The sequence below is a fragment of the Muscardinus avellanarius genome, assembly GCF_963383645.1.
Source record: "Muscardinus avellanarius genome assembly, chromosome: 1".
NCBI classification, from domain to species: Eukaryota; Metazoa; Chordata; class Mammalia; order Rodentia; family Gliridae; genus Muscardinus; species Muscardinus avellanarius.
The window spans coordinates 228,475,389-228,481,388 of NC_137786.1; positions in this window are offsets into that span (position 1 = coordinate 228,475,389).

Sequence of the window (6,000 nt, forward strand, 5' to 3'; positions counted from 1 at the left end):
ATTTTCTCTCTAGCATGGTTAACTCTTAGTGAATATTGAGTGTGTACATTTGATAGGTTTTGACAAGGTGTAATGATATATATCCACCATTATTGTATCTTCAAGTGAAGCTTTCCTGCTCTAAAAATCTTCTGTGCCTTGTTTATTTATCCATTCTTCCCTTGTAAACTGTAAAACACTCATTTTAATGTCTTCATAGTTTTGCTTTCTTCACAATGTTATATTTTTGGAATCATTGAGTAGATAGCCATTTCAGATTGACTTTTCTCTTTAGTAATTTCAATTCATATTACTTGAGGTTGTTTCATAGGTTCATATCTTATCTCTTTTCAGTGCTGAATAAAATGTCATTGAATACACAATATATTTATCCCTTACTTTACTGAAGGTTATCTTGGTTGTTTGCAATTTTTTTCCGGCATGAGTAAAGCTTCTGTAAACATTAATCTACAGCTTTTTGAGGATATCTAGCTTCAAGTCATTTGGATAAACATCAAGAAGTGTTATTTCTGGATTGCATCATAGGAACATGTGAAATTTTATATAATTTGCCAAACTCATTTGTAACATGATCACACTATTTCTAATTTCCACCATTGATGAATGAAGGTTTCTGCTGCTCTGTATCCTAACAACATTTGGTGTGGTCAGTGTATGGTCCCTTCTCAAAAGGACTGGAGGAACAAATTAAAAAGAGCCAAGAAATAAACTATAGTATAGTTTTGTTTAGTATAAGGATTCATTTGAGTCAGAACCTGAAATGCAAAAAAATGCTTAGATGGAATTTGTTTTACCTCAAATTTATGTCACAAATCACCACTACTATATTTATTGACTTAATGTGTCACTTAACTTCTTTTAGCAACCAAGTGATGCAAAAATATTATTGTCTGTGACACAGGTGCCTCAGCTTTAAAATGGGAAATGTAACAGACTATAGCTTACACAATTGTTGGAAAAGCAAATATAACCCAGTTTGTGTCACTGTGGTAATAAGACATGTTGCTACTTATTATTACAACTCTTTTATTAGTTACAGAAGCTTTGCTTCCTATAGAATCTGTATAGAAAAATATAACTGTGTTTTCCCGGATATAATCTGCTCATGTTTAGAAATTCAAATAGAGATAGACTTAAAGAATGAGTCACAGAAAATGCAATATATTTATTTATGCATTTTCATACAATTTATTTTGGCTTTGAATTTTGAGGAGCACACTACAGTAACTATTTTTCATAATGTTCTTCCTGTTACTTATATTTTTGGGATCCAGTCTATGAGAAATATTTCATAAGTGCCTCTAGCACATAGTTTTAATCCAGTGTGCATTTTTTTACAAGGTTTTAATCCAGTATGCATTCATTCTTGAAGACTGAAGACTTCTGCACATTACTTAAATTGATGTATTCTCATCATACTGTGATCCTTTTTGTCTTTGAATTGATATCATTCTTAGAGGTGTCCCCACATGATTCACATTGATAATTATCTCCACTCTTGATTCTCAGAATTCTCTAAAGGACATGACATAATGAGGCCTCACCACATTCTGTACTTAGGGTCACTATGTAATATGAGTAGGTTTGGGTTTTTGAAAATAAACAGACAATTGAAGACATTCTTTTATTGTTTACACACAAGAATATCTCTCCAGGGTGTTTTGCCATGTATTTCAATAGAATATAAAAACTAAAATCTTTCCCACAATGCTTATACTCAGAGAGTTTTGCCACAGTGTGAAGATTTTTTGTGGACCTGAGAATTCAACCCATAGGCACTGAGCTACCATTGAGCTATAATCACATCTCTTTTTAGTATTTATCTTGAGACCCAATCTTGTTAAGTGCCCACACTAGCCTCCAACTTGCAATCCAACACACTCAGAAGCAAGATGTTAATGGGTTGAAAATTAATAGCTTATTCTAAAAAAATCAGGTCAGATATGAATTTTTCAATTACTTGAAGCAATTTAAAACAATAAAAGGCTTACATTCATTGTCTTTTACTCCAGCATAATTGCTATCATGGGAAATGAACATTCAAAAGCTTTGCACATACCTTTCTTCTATATGATCCATCTCCCATTGTGCCACCAAATGTGTGGGAATGCATACAGATGTAATGAAGTATTCCCCACATTACTTACATATACAGGATTTCTACCCATTGTGAACTCTTGCATATATTGGAAGGTAAATGCATCTCCTGAAAGCTTTCTCACCTTGCTTTCATTCACTGTTTTCCTACATGGTGGACCTTTCCTGATTTTGAAGAGAATGGTGTCTGTCACCTAAGAGCTTTCCCCCGTATTTCTTTCCATAGATTTTCTCTCTAGTATGAGTACTTTCCTGAGTTTGAAAGCCTTTGTAACAACAGAAGGCTTCCCCATGTTTCTCATATTTATCATAACTTCTCCCATGTTCCTGAAACTTAAATGCTTTGAATCCAGTGAAAGCTCTGATGTTCACATTTTGGGATGAGAAACCATGGATAATTTCTACACACATATGCATTTCTTTCAAAAAATAGTTCACTATTAGGTCTGTAGTCAGATAGATTTCTGTACTTTGACTAGCTTCTTCATGTTTACATATGCTCTCTAACATTGACATATTAGATTTAACCTATCTTACCTGTGGGCAGGATCAGGGAGGCTCACTAGGTACAAATAGCCCTGGGCTCCACAGACTTTAAACGCTCTTGTGGAAAAGTCCGAATCAGTCATCTGTTGCAAAAGCAGAAACTCAAAGTGAATCAGGAGACATGAAACTTTTCATAACTTTCCTGCTGGTCACTCTGGGCCTTTGCTGCTATGAAGGTGAGCATAATTTCTGAGACTAGAAACAGTGTCTGGTAAGTACCAAGCTCTAAACACTAGATAAAGCTATATGGGGTTGTTGATTGAACTGATACAGAACAAAACAGAAACTTTTTTATACTACTCACTTTTGGAAAAAAGCATTGCAAGAAAATTCTAGGAATTTTGACTAGATTCACTCTCTGTGATTTTCATTGTGAATGCAGCAGATTATAAGTGAATATAAGTGAAGATAAAGCTTTGAGAGTGTGTGGGTTCCAGACCAGGACATTTTTTCCTCCTGGTCATCCTACAATTCCCAGTGAGGTCAGTAATGAGCCTTAGTTCCCTCTCTCACTCTTTAATGATGAGACATCACGACAAAATAAAGGGCTGAGGATAAATTCCAATATTATATTTTACTATTAAAACTGAATATTTATCAAATTTTAATTTTTTAGCGTTTACTATACTGAATGGAATAACCAAACTCATTAAACTTAATATCAAAATATTACCTCCTCACTCTTTAACAGTTTTATTTACTTTTCTCCAAATTAAACCTCTCTTCTTGAGCCCTGGTAAGATTCTGACTATGTCATTCTCTTAAAAAATTGGATTATCCACTCAAGTGTTTTCACTCAATATTGTTGTTTCAAGTAAAAAAAATAAGGCAAATCACAGAAACTATCCTAACTAGTTGATGTGCTGATAAAAGAGAACAATCCTAAAGTGTTGAGCAAGTGGTCAGGCAGCTCTTTTTCCAGTACTTGCTCTGACCTTGCCGTTTGACCTTGAGGAAATGACAACCAGGAACATCTCCCATTGCCATCAAAATTCTCATGGTATGGGAACATAAAACTCTAGGGAACCTGTCTAGCAGAACATCTGGGATTCATGAATTCCAACTTTTCTTCCATTCCTCAGCCAATGCTGTACCATGTAAAGATGTTGTTTCAGAATCAATTCACTTCTTGACATTACCTAAAGAAGATTATGAGTCTTCACTGAAAAAATATGATGTATCTGAGGAAGTAATAGCTTCAAAGATAAAAGTGAAAGCGTGCACGGATAAAATGTCATTTTCTAAAAGAGGCTTCATTGAAATATTACTGGTAATTCATTATTCTTTATGTACAGAGTCTTCTAGTCACCCACACAGTCATAAATGAAGTGACGCTCTCCTCTACAGGAGCCACAAATTGAGGGGATTGGACCAACCTTAATGATCTTTTAATAACATGACTGACCTGGGCCACAGGGCGGATGTCACCATCTCATCTACTGGATTAAATTCAGTTAAGCATAGAATTTGGGGGGCAGACCCTTCCTAAGGACACCACCCTGGATGCTATCTTCCCCATGGTGTCCTGAAAATGATAACTTGGTTACAAAAAGGAATATTTGAAGGCAAAGTCCTGCTGCTCCCTGCCTGGGAGACTTCCTATGTGTAAATTCTGCTCTCTTGCTGGGTCTCAGTTACTGTAGAAAGTCATAGGAAACACTGAGAGTGTTAAAAGAAGGCAGAAGGGATCTAGAGCTGCCTCTGTCAGAGCACAGTCTTAGCAGGTGTTTCTTTTTTCTCTTTTTTGCTAGCTTTGCCAGTTCTATCAAGTAGGCTGTGATCTCCCAAAATAGTTGCAGCCCCAAACTCCCTTAGCCCTTCCACATGTGTCAGCAATGGGTCCTCCATTGCAGGAGAATGTAGAGTCCACAGTCCTGAGTCAACTGAGGAACTAATTCCTGGGATGCTCTGTTCATTAAACCTCTCCCACTTCCAAAGGCATCTGCCCAATCCTCTGGTATCCGCCTCCCAAGGACGGGTTTACAAGCATGCACCACCATGCCTGGCTGAATTCATCTTTAAATCTTTTTATGTCTTTTTTTCTGTTCAATTTCAGGGAGAAATTCTGGTAAACTGTCTTTTAACTGAGTAAAAATCAATTCTTCTGATTCAACAGTTTTCAAGGATACCATGATCTTCACTGAAAAATGTAGAGGTTTCAATGTCTTGCTCTAATAAATTAATTTTTCTGCATTTATCTTCTTGTCTTGTTATTACTTTCCAGTCTTAGATCTTGCATTTAGGAGGTTTCGTAGGGAATGGGCCTGTGGGTACTAGTAATTAATTGCAAATGCAATATTTTTTATGGCAATAGCAATTAGCAATAACTGCCTGAGCCTCTGGCATTAAAAAAAACCATATTCTCACACCCAGATGGATTTATTAAAACTTAATACATAGGGGCCCAGTACTCTGGGTCCCGGGCAGGGGTCGCGCGGGGCACACCAGCTGGGGCCCGGGTCACGGGACTCTGGGCCCCGGGCTGGACCACACGTAGCATGCCAGAGCCCTGGAGAAACCGGGCCCAGTAAGACCCTGGGTCCTGGGCAGGGGTCGCGCGGGGCATGCCAGCCGGGGCCTGGGTCGCGGGACTCTGGGCCCTGGGCCAGACCGCACATAGCATGCCAGACCCCTGGAGAAGCCGGGCACAGTAAGACGCTGGGTCCTGGGCAGGGGTGGTGCGGGGCACGCCAGCCAGGGCCCAGGTTGCAGGACTCTGGGCCCCGGGCTGGACTGCACATAGCATGCCAGACCCCTGGAGAAACCAGGCCCAGTAAGACCCTGGGTCCCAGGCAGGGGTCGGGCGGGGCACTCCAGCTGGGTCCCAGGTCGCAGGACTCTGGGCCCCGGGCCGGACTGCGTGGAGCACACCAGACCCCTGGAGAAACCAGGCCCAGTAAGAACCTGGGTCCCGGGCAGGGGTCGGGCGGGGCACGCTGGACCCTGTAACAGCCAGGGCCCTGGTTGCAGGACTCTGGGCCCCAGGCGGAGTAGTGCGGAGCACTCTGGACCCATGGGGAAACCAACCGGGTCACAGTGCTACTGAATGCCTGATCCCACTACCTCCTCAAACTACATATACTGTCTTCTCTTATTAAAAAACAAAAGAAAAGAAAAGAAAAAGAAAAAGAAAAAGGAAAAATATTAGAGAGGGGTTAAGAAGGCCGTGGTGGATGCCAGGACACTGGAGATGCAGACAAAACTTATCCAAATGCACTGGAACTTATGGAAAAATTCCCTGTGAAGGAAGACTGCTGTTTCTCTATATTGTTAAGAATCTTGGACATCACCTGTAAGGAGAGAGTTTAGCGGAGACCAAGGAGAAAGGCGGTGTTGAAAGTGGTCTCCGTGATGGTG